This window comes from Cavia porcellus, unplaced genomic scaffold, assembly GCF_034190915.1.
Source record: "Cavia porcellus strain 051 isolate PalLab524CR breed Dunkin Hartley unplaced genomic scaffold, mCavPor4.1 scaffold_15, whole genome shotgun sequence".
Classification (NCBI taxonomy): Eukaryota; Metazoa; Chordata; class Mammalia; order Rodentia; family Caviidae; genus Cavia; species Cavia porcellus.
This window is the reverse complement of record NW_026947498.1, coordinates 69,895,196-69,915,763: the sequence shown is the minus strand read 5'-3', so window position 1 is coordinate 69,915,763 and position 20,568 is coordinate 69,895,196. Positions and strand designations below refer to the sequence as shown.

General features: G+C 37.7%; 1 protein-coding gene and 1 non-coding gene across 2 annotated transcripts in view; one reads left to right on the top strand and one right to left on the bottom strand.

Annotated features, from left to right (window-relative positions):
* Hacd2 (3-hydroxyacyl-CoA dehydratase 2) overlaps positions 1-20,568 on the top strand; it is a 91,274-nt gene that overhangs the window by 31,044 nt on the left and 39,662 nt on the right. The window lies entirely within an intron of this gene.
* On the bottom strand, positions 15,339-15,447 carry LOC111755299 (U6 spliceosomal RNA). The gene has a single exon (XR_002789869.1). It is a non-coding gene; the product is annotated as a U6 spliceosomal RNA (small nuclear RNA).

Sequence of the window (20,568 nt, the reverse complement as noted above, 5' to 3'; positions counted from 1 at the left end):
GTTTTGTTTCGTTTTTCAAATTGAGTTTTAAGAATTATTTCTGTGTCTTGGTTACAAATCTTTTATCGCATATGTGTTTAGCAAGTATTTTCTCCTAGTCCGTGGCTTGTCTTCATATTCTCTTAATAGTGTTTTTCATAGAGCACAAGTTTCTAATTTTAATAAAGTATAACATAAACTTTTTCTTTCATGGGCCATGCATTTGGTATTGCATCTAAAACCTTATTACCAAACCCAGGATTACATAATTGTTTTCCCCTGTGTTTCGTATTTTACAGATAGGTCTGTGATTCATTTTGAATTCATTTTGGTGAGCAGCTCTGTCGGTAGGCTTTACCTGTGAACATCCACTTGTTGCAGCACCATTTGTGGAAAGACTATCCTGTCCCTGTTTAATTGCCTTTGTCAGGGGTAGTTCATACAGATTTGTTTCTAAACTGTCAAATTAGTAGTGTCAAAGTAAGTTTTGAAACCAGGGGATAGTGTAATTCTTCCAGCCTGCCCCCTCTCCCCAATATTTTATAGCGCCTTTATTTTTCTACATAAACTTTAAAATTTCTATAAAATACTTTCATGGAACTTTGGTTCAAATTATGTTGAATCTGTAGATTAAATGGAAAGATGGTATCTTACTGATATTTAGTCTTTTATTCCACAGACATAGAATATCTTTTTTTTTTTTTTTTTCCTATACTGGGAATTCAGAGAATTGAACCCAGAGAGTTCTGAACTACTTTCCTGGCCCTTTTTTATTTATTTTTTTTTGGTGGGGGGGAACAACAGGGTGTCACTAAGTTGCCCATGTTGGCCTTAAATTTGCTCTTCCTCTACTCTGAGCTAGACTTTCGTTTTTTGGGGTTTTTTTCGTTTTTGTCGGTACCAGGGATCGAACTCATGACTGCCTGTTTTCAAAAGGCAAGGTGCTTATGCCGCTTAGCTAAATCCCCAGCCCCTGAGCTACACTTTCTTTGATTTCTTTTGTCATTGTTTTATAGTTTTCCACATACAAATCATGTACCTACTTTTTAGATTTATGCCTAAGTGTTTTCTTGGGTGTTATTATAAATGGTATATATATTTTTACTTTCACGTTCCAGTTGCTTATTGCTAATGTAGAAGTCAGTAGACGTCTACATATTGATCTTGTATCCTAGAATCTTTCTATACTTGCTTATAGCTCCAGGACTGTATGTGTGTTCCTAAGGAACTTGCTTCCTTTATAGTCTGCATGCCTTTTATTTCTTTTCTTTGTCTTATTGCATTAGTTACAACTTTCATTATGTTCTTTATTCAATAAGGTAAAGCTTCCTTGCTCAGTTTTTCTACCCAGCCAGTTTTGAAGAAATACACATTTCCTACTTAATTCTTATCAAAGTATAAAATTCAATATTGATATTCTTTGTTTTAAACAAAGATCTTCTGTATCCTTATTTTTCATCTCTTGGACTTGCCTAACGCTGACAATAATAATCTTAAAAGGTCCCACCCCCACCCCCGAGCCTTGTTTTTTGTACGGGGGATCAAACTCATGACCTCATGCTTTACAAGGCAGGTGCTTATTCTGTTGAGCTTAAATCCCCAGCCCCTAAGTCCCCAATTTTTAATAGATTTCTAATTTTCTAAAGTATTGGATTTAACAGAAGTTGGTGTTATGTTAATTTGGAACACAGATGTTTGTAAAGTGTCCCTTTTGGCATTAAAACAATGTTTTCTTTGTCAGTTATAATGCTTTTTTGCCTTGTATGCTACTTTGATATTAGGACCATAATCCAGGCTTCATGTTGCCTCTATTTGCCTGATATACCTTTGTGTATTGTTTTGTGTCCCCTTTGACCCACTTTTGTATTAGCATAGAGTAGGGACCTGTTTTGTGATCCATTTTAAAAATCTGTCCTAAAAAGTGAATTAAGTCCGCTCATAGTTATTGATACAATAGACATGTTTGGTTTTACATTGCTACATTGTTACAATTTCTACATTTGCTATATTTATCTACCTGATATGTTTTCTTATTTATTCTTTTAGGTATTTAAAAGATCTTTTATTTTGTTTTCCTAGTGGTTATGTTTATATTTATATGCTTTTAAATGACCTTAGTGCTCTTTCTTAGTCTTTCATTGTATAGTTTAACAATTTTAAAGCCATTTTCTGCCATCTATTGTGTATACAACAAGTGAGTTTATTCTACCTTTTTTCCTTTTCCCATCCTTTACTTGCATTATTTCTTTCTTTTCCGAACATATAAACATATATATATATATGTTTTCCCCCTGTGCCAACCTTTTAGCCTTAGGTCCACACTTATTAAGAGACTACATTAAGTGTTCACTGTCCATTCTTTTGCCGAAATTCCCCATCAGCTTTTGGTTGTATGAAGCTTATGTAGTAAGTGTCAGCTCTGAAGAGTCAGAGATCTTACCCTACTTACGAGCTAGTAAGTGAGTTGGCTACTCCTTTAAGAATGGAGGCAGAAGACACAGGACTTGGATCAGAGACCGAACTGTATTATTCACGACAAAAGCAGCAGATACAACTCCTGTTCATTTGTGTTAGTTTTTCAAGTCCCCTCAGCCTATGAGGATGACATAAGTGGGTTTCTGTGAATATCTATACATACAGTGGTTTGTGTTACAAGAGGACGCAAAACTTGAGGGATCTACTGATGTGGAGTTAGTGGAAGCACTTTATTTGGGAGAAGGTGCTTCCTGATTCTGTAAGGATGCTTCCTAAAGATGCAGCTCTAGGGGCTCCCTGGGAAGAGCAATCAGCACGTTGGTTTTAGGACATCCTACTAGGACTATACAGGGTGTTGGTGGTCCATGGCAGGATATCTCTCAGTAAATTCCCAAGGAGAGTTGATAGGCCTGGGGTTCTCTGAATTCATAAATAAGACATTTTATAGCTTTCATAGTCAATTTTACTTCATTTTTGCCTGCTTTTTTGCTCTTTCTGTTCTCAGTTTTTAAACTTCAATTAAAAGTATTCTTTTACCTGGGCACAGTGGTGAATGCCTGTAATCTTAGCACTCTGAAAGACAGAAGCAGAAAAATCACAAGTTTGAGCCCAGCCTGCACAATTAGTGAGAGCCATTTAAAAAGAGGCTGAAGGTGTATTTCAGTGTGTGGGCCCTGGGTTCAGTCCTCAGCACTGTAAAACAAATGCCTATTTAAGGATATTGAATACAATATGGCATATAAAGTTAGGTTCCCTTGTGGACTTTTTTTTTAGGGTCTGTTCATGAGTTGTAATGGTTTGATCATCTTTTTCTGTTTCTTTCTGATAATAGTTTGTGTAATTATAAATGTAGTCTTCTCTGTGGATGGCTCTGAGGAGTGCAGAGACGTGTATATAAGTGTGTGTGTGTGCATGTAATCCTGGATGTTTGAGCTCTTTGTTTCAGGATTCTGAATTTCCCCCTTCTTCTATCCCTCAGCATCCAGTCACTTGAGGGCCCCATCTCCTCCCTTTTTATCCATTTTTCCCAAATTGCCATTCATTTTTTCAGATCTGTGGTGCACTGGAGGAGCAACATTTGGGTACTTAGAGTAAATGCCGTCTTCAGGAATGATTAGGCCCTCTCCTTGGCTTCTCTCTTCCGTGCCACTTTCCCACATTCTGTTTCTGTAGAGGCTTACAAGGGAAACTTGGGAGATAGAGGTACTGAAATACGGGGTATATTTGTTTTTTACAGATAATTTGAGCTTGTAATAGTTTGAGTCTTCATTGTGCTGATACTGTAAGTTTTGTAGAGCTCTCTTACTGCTGATCTGTGTGGCTTTTGAGATTTACAATAGTCAGTGGTATACATGCATTGCAATTTTTAAACCAGTGCTCTATTTGTTAAGTATGTAAGAGTTCGTTTCCTTTTGGTTTTGTTTTGTTTTTATTTTTGAGGTGAGGCCTCATCGTATAGTTCATGCTGGCATTGAACTCACTATGTAGTGCAGGCTGGCCTTAACTCATAATTCTCCCTCAGCCTCCCAAGTATTGGAATTACAGATATTTACCACCACACCTGATTTTGTTTTTGTTTTGTTTCTGGTACAATCAAATTCCAGAGTTTCTACATTATAGGTGATTTTAGTTTTTGATGTTGTTTGTTTGAATGCAATGCTGGTAATTAAGTCCAGAGCCTCAAGTATACTGGACAGTCATTCTACTGCTGAGCTATACTCTCAGCACCTGTAGGTCCTTTTAAAGTGTATAATTGTAAGTGTATCTATAGCCATCTCTTTACATAGATGTCATTAGTCCCTGTGGGTGAGTTCCTAGAAGTAGGCCACAGGTAACCTCATTTTGAGGCTTTTACCCATATGCACCTCCTAGTGGCCCTCCAGAAAACCTGGAAGCATCTGTTGAGTTTGTGCTGGAGGCAGATGCCACACTGACCGAGACAGAGGATGCCACATTCAGACTGACTGTGAGCCCAAGAACCCAGGAGACAGGCATCGGCCACAGCGGAACAGTGGGACAAACGTTTGCCGAACGGAGCACAGAAGGGAGATCACCGTGCTCTCCTATTGTGAACGAGCTCACTGTATCTTCCCCATACACTGGCTTACCTTTATGGGACCTGCGTCTCTGTGGACAGCACTTCCTTTGTGCCCCTCGGGGCGAGGCCCCCACCAGCCTCTCACCCAGCTGTTGCCTGCGTCTCGGGTACCTGTCCCCGTCCTGCCATTCTTTTTCACCGCGTCCCTCAAGTGTTGGTGCTCTTGGGCTTTGGCTCTTAACCTTTTCTTCTGTACACGGTCTGGTTGTGTGCCCGCACTGTTCCTCCTTGGTGGCTCCCATGTACCCACTTCTGGGCCACACCTTTCTAAGTTTTTGTCGCAGCTGTGCACACAGACCTCGCTGGCTGGTCACTCTGCAGACGCCATACTCAGCGTGTCCAGAACTTCACTCGTCACTTGTCTTCAGACTTGCTCTCTCTTGTTTTCTCCCTAGTTCCCAAAGAAAGTTCGAGCGGCCTTTATCGCTGTCCCCATGTGCCTCTCTCACTCTGCTTTTCCTTTGGAGAACATTATTTTTCTGCCACTCCTTCTTATCCTGTCTTTGAAGTCCTGTTCGTCCTGATGTCTACACTAACATCTATCATCTGTTCTTCCGTGCACCTTGTCTTCACTTTTTGCTTGCCTCCATTCTTATTTTCCGCTTGCTTTCTCATTGATTCTGCTTCGTTTCGGGCGCTCCTCAGCCTTCTCTTCCCAGGCCTCCGTCTGCCGTGCCACTTGCTCTCTCTTTAGGGAACTTGAGTTCTAATGGGACAGCTGGAAGGCACTCATTTCTAAGCCTTGGGATGGGGCAGAACGCGAAGGCAAATTATCAGGTGCTTCTCGGATAGAAACCGATTTGCAGTTTCCTCCTCATCTCCTACACTGAAAAGTAAGCCAGTGCCTGTCTTTTGAGCACACTTGTATTGTCAAATAACCGCTTGGTGTACAACAAAGACCATAGTTACAACTTTAGGGGCAGAAAACACCCCAGATAACCTCAAGCATGATAAGAGAGACCTAAACTATTACGAACAAGAGCTTTGGGCAAGCGATTTAGCTCAGCAGCGTAAGTACCTGTCTGGCAAGCATGAGGTCGTGAGTTCAATCCCCAGCACCAAAAAAAAAAAAAAAAAAAAAACAAGGGCCTTAAAGGAGAGTCAGTCAGTGTACAGCAGTTAATCCCGCTGGTTTTGTGGTGGCTCTTCAGCACAGCCCTTTTGAGACATAGTTCATCTTTAGCTTTTATCACAGTTGTAGCCTGGAGAAGCATGACTAATAATTCCAGGCGGCAGTTGAGTTGAATAAAGTGTTTTGAATTCCTAAGTTGTTCTATTAATGACAGCTGCTTCGAAAGGAATCAAGAGTCTGTAAATAATGTCAGATTAGCACCTGGAGTAGATTGTTGAGAATCAAATAGCTTGTTCTTACAGATTTTTGGAAGTAGAATATATTGCTCCCGATTGACATAAAAAAAGATAGAAAAAAAGAGAAAAAGTGAATGTGACAGTTCAAGGTAGGAGTAATTTATCAACCTTTGTATACTTTTTTGGTACCTCCCAGAGCCTGTTATGTGTGAGTTTACACTTTATCACTGAAGTACATCTTCAGCCCTTGTTTAATTTTTGAAAAATAGGTGCGGTAGAATTTTAAAAATCCATTTAATTCATTGTGCTTCTGAAGGGACACAGGAATATGTTGTTCCATAAGTTGTTCTGTGACCGGCGCAGCTCCCCAATGAAACAGGAGACAGGAGACGCTCTTGTGGACGACAGTTAACTGCTCGTTTATTCACGCGGGCTCTGGTTTATATATTTGGCCGTGACCAATCACAGGCTGCCACAAGGAAGCAGGGCGGGAATGGGATGCAGGCTCCGGCTACCATATCCAGCTGTGGCCAATCAGGAGTTGCCACAGAGTTCGGAGTGAGCACGAAGTGCGCACGGGTTGGCTAATTTAAAGAGGGACGTAGCGCATTGCGGAAGCTGGCGTGGTCCTTAGTTCCGGGTGGGGTATGGTATGTTGAGCGCCTGCGCCCAACAGTTCTGCCATGATCAGAATGGTAATTGGTTCCAAGGCATGAGCAGATTAACTAAACCATTAATTACACAATTGATGGCTTCCCCAAATGTTATTCAATATTAGAAATACACTTCTGATGGAAGGTTCTGTAGCAGTTTCTCTTTTCCGTAGTAACAGCTTTGTATTCATGCATTGCAAATTATGTCAGAAAAAAATTTTAAAACAATTGTTGATGTCCTGTATCATGGTGTCTGAGTCAATTGAGAAGCAGCTTAGTTGGGCAGTCCTGGTTCAGTGTCTTAAGCAGTTGATGTCAGCATGTGGTCTAAGTCATAGCCTTCTGGGTATTGGGCTGGAAGTGGAGGGTGGCTGTTGGCAGGAAGCCTTGCTTTCTTACTCGTTGGGCCTCTCTACATGGGGCTGCTGGAATGTCCCCTGTGACACAGCAGCTGGTCTGTCTCATGTTGAGGGCAGGAGAAAGCCACAGTGCCTATTATGGCCATGGTATCTATTGTGATCTACTCTAAAATCACATAGTTTTACTTTGCTTTTTCTTTTTTAGACGCAGGGTCTAGGTGCACACCACACTTCGAGGAAGGAAAATTAGGTCTACCTCTTGAAGGGAAGAGTTTCAAACATTTTGTAAGCATATTTTACCATTATCATGGGCTTATTTTTCCTGTTTCTTTTCTCAGGAAAGTAGTATAGCTCAGTAAGAACTTTGAAAGTAGTATAGCTCAGTAAGAACATGGAGTCTGAAGCTAAACTGCCTCGGTTTGATCCTGGTCTGAGCATTTCTCATTGTGTTGTTTAGTGTGAGTTCCTTACCCTCTCTTGTGTGGTAACACCTACCTCAGAGGACACTGACAAGGACATTAGATGATATGAATGTAGCACCAAATTGATGCATAGGAAATTTTAGCTTCTAGTGTCATTGTAGTTTGAGCAGCAGGATATTCCAATTTTTTTTCCTTTATTTCTGCATAATCTAAAATACTGCTGGGCCAACAGATCCCACCTAGTACCTAATTTCTAGCCATCTTGGCAGTTCCTTTAGGAATACACAGGTATATGGTAGGAGCAAAGTGAGCTGATGACTCTGCACCTGGGCTGGGATCATCGCAGTGACTCACCTGAAGTGTCACCTTTTTACTCTGAAATTTCACCTGAAAAGGGCTTGCTGCTAAACAACTTTCACTAGAAAGCACTTGAGGAACCTTGTCTGGCACCTGGACTCTTAAGGTTCAGTCACAAATTCAGTCCATAAATATTTATTGAATTTCAGAAATTTAATGCAAAGGACTTTCCTCAGTAAATAGGTACTGTGAAAAATCCAGTAGAGTACACATTTCCCAGTTCTCTGTAATTTTATCTCCTTTCATACCACATTTTCATTTGAGGCTGTGACTGGTTTGTTTAGATGGCTACAATATAGTACTTATGGGTGGAAAGTTTTTCCTTAAAATAAATTATATGGGGACAGAATAATCACAGTTCCAATACTTTGAAAGGAAAATTACTTATTAATGGGCAACCAACTATTTATACCAAATACTTTCTCACTAACTGTTGCATTTATATCTGGTAGATCTTGACCAGGCATTGAGTTACTGCATTCTTGGCTCCAGAAAGATGTTTTGAATGATGCTCATGAATACCACATGTCAAAATTCAAAAGGAAGCAAATTTTTAAAATTTTTGGACATAAAATACTAATGTTTTTTTAAAGATATGAACTCATTTTATGTTTCAGAAAATTGTTCATGAGGAGAAATTATTATACCAGATTTTCACCATCTTTCTTAATGATGTTGTTAGTTTTTGTTACTGAAACAAATAATTGAAATAGCTTCTTATTAAAAGAGTTAGTTAATTCTGAACTTTAGTGTAGTTTGTTTGACCTTTTAAGTCCACTCAAATTCCCTTCAGATTTTGGGTTCATCTTGCCAACTATAAAAAGGTAAGGAGGATTGCATTTGACTATACAAGCTAGAGTTCCAGCTGCTGTGGCTTTTACCAAATAGGGACTTCTTTTTCTTTTTTTTTCCATTTTGCAGTACTGGGGACTAAACCCAGGACCTTTGCACTGAAATACATCCCTAGCCTTTTAAAACATTTTTTTTTATTTTTTAGCTTGAGATCTCTAAATCTTTTAAGTTGCCCAGACTGAACTCAGATTTGCAGTCTTCCTGTCTTAGCCTCCCTGAGTTCTGGGATTGTAGGTATGGGCCACCGTGTCTGACTGGAATTTAATTTTCCTAGGTAAAAGGAAGTCTGTCTTCTTGGTCTTCTATCCTTAGTATGTGACTTCTTTGTGCTTGTGGTTTCATGGTTACATGATTTGTGAAAAGCTAGTTGATGTTGTGTTCACATTACAAGCAAAAATTCATTGCGCAAGCAAAGGTTTCTGAAAACTTAGCTTACTTTTTCAATGATAAGAATTATACCACGTGGCTTTCTTGAGCTATGGGGAGTTCTATTGTTTTAGTGGGGTACATTGCTATCCCCCAAAAAGGTCAGTATTCCATTAGTGAAGGAAAGAGTGTGTTGCACAGTGGGTGAGCAATTATAGTTGTCTGCCACAAAAGGTATAGATGTTACTACAGTGCTGAATCAACAAAGCGATCCTTGAGCCCATCCACTTGGCAGTAGAATATAGCAACCCAGTAAGTAGTACATGATGTGAATATGATTTGCTTTACTTTTAAAGTTGAAATTAAGAAGCAGAAACATAGATCAGTTTATTCTTAGGCAACATATATGGTCTCAGTCACAGTATGGATTTTGAACATGATCTCATTTTCCTGTCAGAAAAGTCCTTATTAGTAGAGAAGTACTTGAATAAATAGTCTTCCAAAAGTTACTTTCATTTTAGATTTATATCATGAGCTTTTTTTTTTTTTCTAAAATGATTGTGTATTAAGTCTCAAAAATAGTTGCATATTGTTTTGGTGGAAATTGTATCCCTTTTGATTTTCAACAGAATTTGCAATATAGTAGCTACTAAATCAAGTTGTGATTTTTTTAATTAAAATATTTTATTTCTAAAACAAAAATATCAAATACATTGTGAGAAAAATCAGCTAATAATCGAAGGACATAAAGGTAAAAATAACAGTTGATTACATTACTGGCAAATAATTGTTTTCATGATATATTTTCAGAAATATATTTTGGAATTATTTGTGACGATTAGCTGAGATATCTCTTGATAGATTTGAAAAACTTTAAGTTACTCCATTTAAACTTTTTTGCATCTTTTAAAATCTTACGATATATTTGAGGTATACATAATAATCACATTCATCTTAAAGAGTTTGTACCTGCACGTGATCTATCTTGATTTCTGCTTCCCTGCCTTTCAACTCCTCTTTGCTTGCTTATTTACAAAAGCTTTTTATTTTTTCTCCTGTTCTTTTTAATCCCTTCTCCCTTCCATTCTTTCTTGCCTCACCCTTGTTCCCCTTCTCATTTTCTTCCTGTTTTTCAATATTGGTTATACATTTTGGTCCTTATTTATACTTTTAGTTTCTGACACCGGAGAACCTATGTAGTATTTAAACATATGTATCCAATTTATTTCACTTAAGACTCATGGTCACTTAAGACTTATGGTCTCAAGGTACAGATCAAATGTCTCAAGCTTATCTTTCTTAATGGTGGAGTATACTCCATTGTATTAAAAAGAAAACCACATCTTTATCTCTTCATCAGCTGATGGACATTTGGGCCGTTTCCAAGATTTGACTATTCTCAACTGTGCTGCTGTAAACTTGAGTGTGCATATATTGCTGCAGTGTGATGTTTTTAATTCTTTAGTCCTAGTTTTTTGAGGAATCTCCACACTGACTTCCACAATGGCTGTTCCAGTCTACATTCCCAGCAGTGGAGAAGGGTTCCTTTTCCCCCCGCAGCCCCTTTAGCATTTGTTATTAGTGAATTTCTTGATAATAGCCATTCTTTCTGGAGTGAAATGGAGTTACAGCATTGTTTTAATTTGCATCTCTTGAATGACTAGTGATGTTGAACATTTTTTCATGTATTTATTTGCCATCTTCCTATTACTCAATATCTGTTATACATTTAGTCCTTATTTATACTTCATCTGAGAAGTGTCTGTTTCACTGAGAAGTGAGAAGTGTCTTCATCTGAGAAATGTCTGTTTCAGATGCCCACATTTGGGTTGGGTCTTTCAATTTGGGGTGTCCACTTTTTTTTTGAGCTCTTTATATATGCTAGGTATTAGTCCTTTGTCTGAGGAACAGCTGGCAAGCTTTTTTTCCCACACTGGACTCTTTGTTCACTCTGTTGGTGTTTTCTTTTACTGTGCAGAAGCTTTTCAATAAGATCCCAGTTGTTGATTCTTTTTGATAGTTCGTGTGCAATCCAGGTTTTGTTCATAAAGTTTTTGCCTACAACAATGTCTTCAAGAATTTTGTTTATTCTATCTTTTAGCAGATTTACTGGTCTGTTTTAATATATAGACCTTTGATCCATTTTGATTTTAGTTTAATGCATAGTGGAAGATACAGGTCTAATTTTAATCTTTATCATATGGAAAGCCAGTTTTTCCAGCGCCATTTAGTAAAGAGGCTTTCTTCCCATGAAAATGTTTGGCTGCCTTGTCAAAGATAAGGTGGCCAAGTATGTTTGGAGTTGTTTCTGCATTTTCTGATCCATTCCACTAATTACCAAGCCTGGTTTTTTTTGTTTTTTGCCAGTACTGTGCAGTTGTGATTACAGTGGCTTTATAGTATAATTTCAAGTCAGGGATTGTAATATTCCCTGCCTTGCCTTTGTTGCCCAGAATTGCTGTGCTATTTTAGGTCTCTTCTGGTTCCAAATTAATTTTAGAATTGTTTTTTCTAATTCTGTGAGATATGCTAGTAGTATTTTGGTTGGGCTTTCATTAAATCTCCCTAACAATTATGAGAATACAGTGATTTTCACTATATTGATTCTTCCTAAGAACAAGGACTATCTTTCCATTTTCTGATATCTATCCTCTTTGTTCTTTTTTTTTTTTTTATTGTATTTTAGTTTTCAACATATAGGTCTTCTACTTCCTTTATTAGATTGATTCCTAGGTCTGTCTGTCTTTCGTTCGTTTGGATGTTATTGTGAGTTTTTTGATTATTTGTTTGTTTTTGTCTATTTGAGACTGGTCTGTGCAGTTTAGGCTGGCCTTGAGCTCACTTTGATTAGGCTGGTCTTGAACTCACAATGATTCTCCTGCCTCAGCCTCCCCAGTGCTGGGATTATAGGGGTACATCACCATGTCTGGTTTATCCTTGTTATTTTTATATCTCTTCTTATCTAATTGCTCTGGCTAATGTGTCCAGAACTATACTGAATAAGAGTAGTAACAGTGGACGTCCTTGTCTTGTTCCTGATTTTAGAGAGAAAAATTTTCAGTTTTTCCATTAATTATAATGTTGGTTGTTGGTTTGTCATAGGTAGCTTTATCAGATTGAAATAAAGACCATCTATTCCAATTTTCTGTAGGGTTTTTGTCATGAATGCATATTGGACTTTGTCAAATGCTTTTTCTACATCTTATTGAGATGATCGTATAGGTTTTTGTTCTTGGCTGTGTTTATAGGGTATATTGCATTCATTGATTTGTATGTGTTTGACCGTCTTGACATTTCTGGGATGTATTCTTCTTGGTCATGGTGTATAATCTTAATGGTTTGCTACATTCTGTTTGCCATGTCTTGCTGAAGACTTTTTGCATCTATGTTCATTAGAGAGATGTAGTTCTTTTTTTGTGGTTGAACCTTTCTCTGCTTTTGGTATGAGAGTGATGATTGTTTCTAGGAATAAATTTGGAAGTATTGCTCCCTTTTCAATTTCATTAAAGAGTTTGAGAAGTAGCATCATTCAGTCTTAAATTTCTTGTAGAATTTAGCAGAGAATCTGGCAGAATAGATTGGCTTTTCCTTGTTCATAGATTTTTAATAACATCTTCAGGGTTTTTGGCTGATACAGGTTGTCATGTTTTATGTCTGTGTCCCCCAGGCCTCATGAGTTTTCATTGTGCATTTGTGATTGGTTCATTGTCTAGTGCTGAGATTAATGGTGTCAGTGCTCCACCTACATAGGGGTGGAGCCAGGATGTGATGTAATGGCAGGAAGAAGGTGGGTCTGGCTCTTTGCTGGTTCTGGCTTGCTGTTTGGTGGCCGCCATGAACTGCAGCCCAGCCACGCCTGCCTGTCTTGGAGCCAACTAAGTGTGGACTGAAACCTCCAAAAACTGTAAGAAATAAACCTTTCCTTTCCCAACTTTGGGCTTCAGGTATTTTGTCTCAGCAACAAGTAAAAAGTAACCAAGACACAGGTTAATTAGAATTTTTATATCTGTTTGCTTTCTTCCCCCCTCCCCCCGGTACCAGGGATCAAACTCACAACCTTACACTTGGCCACTGAGCTAAATCCCCCAGCCCTTTTTATATCTTCTTGATTCAGTTTTGGTAATTCACTTGTATCTAGAAATACCATTGTTTTTCTTCCTATTAGAATGCAAGTTCTTGGGCAAGGATTTATCACAGGGAACATAAGCACTTGGTAAGTGCAAGGTTGTGAGTTCAATCCTCAGAACCAAAAAAAAAAAAAAAAAAAAAAAAAGCCCAAATGAGAATACAAATTCTCTAAATAAGTATTGTTCGTCTTCTGGATTTCTGCAGGATTTGTTGTAATTTCACCCTTTGCATTCTTAATTACATGAGTTCGAGTCTTTTCTTTGATTTTTTTCCCTTAAGTTTGGGTGAGGGGTTATCAGTTTTATTTAATCGTATAAGAACCAACTCTGATTCATTGATTCTTTGTATTTTCTTTGTCTCAATTGCACGTAATTGTGTGTTCTGTTGGAATTATTGTGTAATTGTAGAAACTGTCCAATTTCATCTGTGACCCATTGATTATTCAGAAGTATGTTGTTTAATTTCCATGTGTTTATGAAGTTCTTATGATTTCTTTTGCCATTGATTTACAATTTAATTGCACTATGGTCTGATGATACACATGGGATAGTTTCAGTTCCTTTGTGTTTACTTAAGCATGTTCCATAAGCCAATATGTGGTCTACTTTGGAGAACATTCCACGTGCAACTGAGAAGAATATGTATTCTGATGATGTTTGATGGAATACTCTATTGATATCTACTAAGTCTATTTTTTCAAGAGTTTTTTGTTCAGTTCTAATATTTCTTTGATTTTTTGTGTTAGTTGATCTATTTGTGACAGCAGGATAGTGAGGTTCTCCATTACATAACAGGGTATGCTGCTGTTTCATGTGTATATATTTATGATTGTTCTCCCTTAAATCAGTCTTGGTTTAAAATCTACTTTGTCTGCAAACAGAATAACTACCTGTTTTTTGTTTTTTTTTTTTCTGGGTTCCTGTCACATGGTACCTTGTTTTCTAACCTTCAACTTTCACTCTGTGAATTTCGTTTTGAGTTCATTGTGTTTCTAGTATCCAGCATATTATTGTATCTTGCTTATTGATCTATTCTGCCAGTTGTTTCTTTTGGTTGATGAATTGAGACCATCAGCATTGTTGTTTATAACTGATATGTATTGATTTATCCTTACATTATTTTCCTGTTGTTGGTTCCCCATTTTTCTCCTTTGTTTAATTGCTTGCCTTGCCTGATAGATTCACTCTTTTGGGGTCCATAAAATTGTAGTCCTTCAGAACATTTTGGAGTGCTGCTTTGATAATCATGAATTTCCTCAGATGTTCTTTGTCATAGAAGTATCCTATTGTGAGACAGGGAATTTAGCTCAGCGGCATAAGCACCTGTCTTGCAAGCAGGTGGTCATGAGTTCGATCCCCAGTACCAATAATAAAAAAAAAAGTATTCTATTGCTCCATCAGTTTTGAAAGATAGTTTTGTGAGGTACATCAGTCTGGGTTGGAGGTTAAGACTTCAAAGGCTTCACTGCAAGCTCTCTTTGATTTGACAGTTTTTGTTAAGAAGTTGCCTGTAATTCTGATGGGCTTTCCTTTAGAGGTGGTTTCTTTTCTCTAACAGCTTTTAATATTCTGTTCTTGTGTTGAATTTCTAGAATCTTGACTATTTTATGCCTTGGTGTAGATTTTTTTTTTTTATCATGGCTATTTGGAATCCTAGATGGCTTACTGTGTCAAATTCTTTTTCCCTGCTTGGGAAGTTTTCTGCCCTTACTTCCTGTGAACAGTTTTAATGTCATTTGTGCTATCTCTTGCTTTTTCATTGACTCCAGTCAATCTTAAATTACTCTCCTTTATATCATCTACTAGCTGTTGGATTGATTTATAATGGTCCCTTGCTATTTTTAAGAAATCTTCCTCTTCATGATCACTGACTCAATCCTCCCTCCTATATTTGATATTCTGTCCTCATATTATATACTTTTGATGGAATTTTTATCTCCTGAATTTCCATTTGTATCTGTTTCATGGCTTCCATTTGTTTCTTATGTTGGGCATTCATAGTTTCCCTCATCTTTTTAAGATCTTCTCTTTTTTAAATCAGATTTTATTGATACATTATATATATATAGATAGATAGATCGTTTTTTTATCATAGAAAATTTGTACCTGTGCATGATACAACTTGTTTTTTTTTCCAGTTCCCCTCCTTCCTTTCAACACCTCCTCCTCCCCATTTACAAAAGCTTGTTGCTATTTTTCTTTTTCACTTTTTTTTTTTACTTTTTCCCTCTTTGCTTTCTTCCTCCCCCTTTCCATTTTACCCTCCCCATTTTAACATTTTGTTCTTATTTCAAAATACTTATTATACATTTTGGTCCTTATTTATACTTTTAGTTTCTCACCAAAGTATGGAGCATTTTGCAGATTTGCATGTCATCCTTGCATAGGGACCATGCCAATCTTCTCTGTATCATTCCAGTTTTTTAGTATATGTGCTGCTGAAGCGAGCATATCTTTGTTTTTTTGAATCTGTATCTGCTCTAAAGTCACACTAACCGTGTCGTTCATTATGATCACTGTCTCTGTAGTTACCTGAGAAATTATTTCTGATTTGATTTTTTCTAGAGTCTCATTCACCTGCTTTGTTGCTTCCACTGTTAACCACTTCAGAGAGTCCAGGTGGGTGGCTTTGGATTGTTCCACCTCACGGCCACCTAGTTGCTGTATTCCAGGTTCATCTTTGGCCAGCTGGAAGCCTTCAGTTGCATCTTGCTTTTGTGTCTTCTCATTTTCTATTTTTTTAAAGTTTAATTTCTGGAGTGATGCTTATAAATTGTTATGCTAAGTAATTTTATTGCTAGTGTTTAGAGACCTTAGGAAATGACTACTTCTCAGAGGTGTCTTCCAGATATAGATGCTACATGTTTGGTTAGCCCCTAGTTCTTTGGCCTTATCCTATGGTATTGTTGATGACAATCTCAGTCTTGGAATACCAGGAAAAACAAATGATTAGAAAAATTTTGTTATCTTGGCTAAAGTTTTACAATCAGCAATAGCAGTAATGTCAACACAGCCTAGAAGTGATGAACAGTAGTAACTATTAATTTGCCACCTTTAACAGTAAGAGCTAAATTTGTGGTTATATAACAGTTTCTAAAACAAACTAGAAAATTGCACACAGTGAAGATGCCCCAGTGTGGCACATTTACTTTCAGTGAAGAAAATTTCAGAGGGGTTCGGGGAAAATAGACACGTAGAAAAAGGACAAGATTAGAAGCAAAACTGGAGGACGAACAAAGATTATGTAAACTTTGGGAAACTAGGAAAGAAGATAGGAAGGAAAGGGAAGGAATAAAACCAAGAACAAAACAACAAAACTAAAAACAGTGTTTATAGTCATATAAAAATAAGAACAAAAAAAGAAAAATTTCTAAAAGTGTCCGTTTCAGGGTGTGTCTGCTGTCACTGGTAGACAGGGTGGGCAGACAGAATATTGATCTGTGCTAGGTAGTCCCAGCAAGTCTGCACCTTTAGTTCCACTAAAGTTCAGGCTGGTTTTTGGCTGTGAGGCTGGAACCCAATTTGTTCAGCCTCCACACCTCCTGCTGGCTTGAGCTTGGCTCCTTGACCTACTGCCTTCTTCCACTCTGGTCTGTCTTACCCTGACATTTGGAGTGGCTAGATGGAGCCAGCCTGCATCTGCTCTGAGTCCCAAGCTCTGTTGCTCCCTCTCCGAGTTAGTCACCCTCTTCTGGGTGGCATCTGAACCCTGTTAACTCATCAGCACTGCAGTCTTACTGCCTCCGCTGCTCGTTCCACTGTTGTGTTTTTCCACAGAGGCCTTTGGGGTCACCAGTAGTTGCCGTGTGTCTGCAGGTTCAAGCTGCCCTGCCCACACAGTGGTCTAGGCTTGGAGAAGTTGCCACCTGCCACCTCTTTCTCCATTGCTGTCTCTGTCTTCACTGTCCTCATGGCTTCAGTTTTCACTTCAAGTCATTGCTGGGTCCCAGGGACCCGTTTTTCTCCTGTTTCTTTTCTTCATGTTGCTGTATTCCAGTGTCTGGACCCCACATTTCACAGAAGCTATTTCTTTGCTGCTCACCACTCCAGGGTTTTCCTCCATTTCAATTCTTAAAAAGTAAACATAAGTTAATATTTGATTTTTATTATTTATAGCTAAATAATTCTAAGTGACATTTCTAAGTTTGACATTAATGACTGTACTCTGATTTTGATTTCTCTGATAACAAGAAGTAAAGCGTTTGCCCTGACCTTAGGACTTTCTTATTTCTCCCTGTTGCCATTTATTTATTTTGGAGGAATCACATTGAAATATTACCAGAATAATAGCAGGTGATTGATGTGCAAATTTTTTTTACAGTGACCATTTACAGTTCTGTGTGGGTTGGGTCTTTTTGTACCTGAACACTCATTTGCCTATCATTTTCAACTGCAGATATATTCCACCTCTCTAGTTAAAATTAGCAGAGGAATTGTTAGGTTCAGATTATAATTGCTCTTTCTCTTCTTTTCACTTTCCCAGCCTCTGCAATACTTTGACAAGCTTCACTCCTCCTGCAAGCAGTGTTTTCAGTGTGTGTCTTTTATGTGCTGTCGACAGGCTCTTTCCGTGTTCTGCTGGCCTCCTACTCAGTGAACCACCCCACCTCACCCCGCCTCAGTGCCGGAAAGGGGAAAGAGTCGGCAGAGTCCTGTGCTTTTCACATTTACTGTGGGAGCAGCCCTCGGCCGACCCTTTGTTTTTCTCCTTCTTGGATCTCTTACCTGTAGAGTCAAGTTACCCATAAATGGTGCTCAGTGCATTGATTGTGGGCTCAGGGTTCAAATAGGCAGGTTTTCCTACAAGCATGAATTACAGAACGAGAGAAAATACTGTTTTCCTGTGAAATGTCACGTAACATTATTTATTAGACAAATAGCAATGAAATTCATTTTAATAAAAAGGAAAACTGACTCCAAATTCTGCAATTTCAGTCAAGAATTTTATTTTTTGTGTTTTCTTCTAGATCTAATATATATGCTTTGCATTGTCTACTTTGTTATCATCTGATCTCTTCGTTTTTTTAAAAAATTCAGTCCTTTTTCCAGTTTGTTAGTCTTTATAGTGATACCTCAGTGAGCTTATTTTTTCAGTAGGTGATTCATTTACATGGTATGAAATTCAAAAGATGAAAAAAGACAGTGGGAAATGAGTCTCACTCCCACCTCAGTCAGTTATTACCCTTCCCTTATTTCTTTTGACTATATATATATTTTTTTCTTTTTTCTTCTTTTTTTCTTTAACAATGATCATTTACTGTGTCCCATCCAAGTATTACCCAGGCCCAACTCTGCCTAGCTTCTGAGATCAGATGAGTTCAGGCACATTCAAGATGGTGTGACCATAAACAAAAATTTTTAAAAATGTATTGGTTTCTTGGAATCCTCTAAAGAAGACCCAAAAAATTGGGCATGGTGGCACACAACTAAATCCCAATACTTGGGAGGCTGAGGCAGAAAGATCCCAAGTTCTAGGCCAACCTGGAATATGTAGAGAATTCAGAGCCAGCCTAGACTACATAGTGAGACCTTGTCTCAAAAATAATTTTAAAACTACCAATGAAAGTTAGTGAGTTTTTTCCTAGGTAGAATACATTTTATTCTTTAAAAATTTGAGTTTAGTTTTAAATCTGTTAGCAACACTTCTCATCAGTCTGACATCTATGACTGTCAAACGAGCTTCAACTAGCAATATTTAAGCCCAAAAGAAAAAAAAACTTTTAATTTTGAGGGGAAGGGAATCTGGTTCTGAAGACAGTTAACATTATTCTGCAATTTAAAACAAAACAAAGCAGTGTTTTCATGGGTCCTTATACACCTTTCTCCTCAAACAGAATCAAGAATGTACATTTCCTGACTCAGGCAGACCCTAACACTGACTGATGCCACACTCCTCCACACACAACACATACACATGCCTACACGCACACATGTGCACACACACATCCTGTCCTTGAACAGCAAAGCTCAGAGCACATCAAAGGGACAGTGAGGTTTTTGCATGGATTCTAATACATTTGATGTACTTCAGTGTATAATAGTTCTTTTTGATGCTTGAATTGGCCCATCCTGGGCAGTCAGAACATTTCCAAATTGTTTTCTGAGTCCTTTTGAAAAAACTTTGGTTGTTTTTAATAATTTCTTTTGGTTTTTGGTGTGATAAGATGTTTCAGGCTCTTCTTGTGTCATTGATAACTTGATTACTGCAGCATATCTCATTATTTACACGTGTCATCTTGTTATGTTTAATGGGGAACTTTTAGGTTTTTCTCGTTTTGAAAGTATTATCTTTTTTTTTTTTTGGTCTTTTTGAAACAGGGTTTCACTATGTGGTTCAGGCTGGCCTTGAACTCATTTTGTAGCCCTGACTGGCCTCAAACTCACAGCAATCCTGCTTCACCCTCCCTAGTGCTGAGATTATAGGTGTGCTCTACCACACCTGGCCTCAGTAATTTTTTAGCCAATATCTCTGTTCATCTTTTTTTTTTTATCTAGGTTTATGTTTTTAGCATCTCTGTTGATTGAGTGACCTTTGATTTACATCTTTAACATGCATGTTCATACATAATTACTAACTCAAAGTTTGTGAATATTCACATAATATTGTCAGGTTGAATTGCCAAAGGACTGTGCCTATTTGAAAATTGTAAATATAGTAGCTTAACATAATGTCAACATTTTACATATTAAAATTCCTTTTTATTATTAAGTTAATCAGGCCAGCAATATCATTTGATGCTTCCCTGGCACAGCACCTGCCTGGCAAGTACAAGGTCATGGGTTTATGGCCCCCCCCCAAAAAAATGTATTGAGTTAATTCTGTAGGAAGTATTCTTGTTTGTTTGCTTTTTTGCTGACTATAGAATTGAATATAACTCCATATGCTTATTACTTATGTCCATTTTTATATCAATTTTATGTATTTTCATTAGTCTATTTTTAAAAGATAAAAACGATTTGTATTCTTTATATACTTCAAATGTTAATCTGTTATCATACTGGTGCCAAACTTTGTTGCAAATACATTAATTCTATTCTAGCCAAATAGAGACTAATAACTAGGGCTCCTCAGAAGGTCACTGCCCAAGTTTATACATTATTATAAAAGTGTTATGTCTAGACAACCTATATAGACAGTTCATTGTATTTTTTTCTAGACCCCACGTTTAGCATGGGTTGAATTTGACTTGGGTCCTTTACAGCTGTAACAGCCAAGATTTTCTCAGCTAGAATGCACTATGTGTAAGTAACCCTTACAGTTCCTTGCTTTTTGAAGTAAATCTTTCCAGGCATGCCTTCTTTCACAAGCTCATAGTAAACTTAACTAAGCTTCAGATATCCCTTCCTACTCATGTGGTTTGGTGGAACTTGAAAGAAGAACATTGCCAATAGAGTGTGTTTCTTGGTTTACTTAAGAGAAAACCTTTGATTGTTGATCATTCTACTGTCAAGCATTAAATTTTGTGTTATTTCCAGTGACAATTGGGTAAGGTTCATCATTTTTGAAAAAGTTTTTACATGAAAGGATTTTCCGGAGTATACTGAAACAAAATTTAATAAAGTGTTAAAACA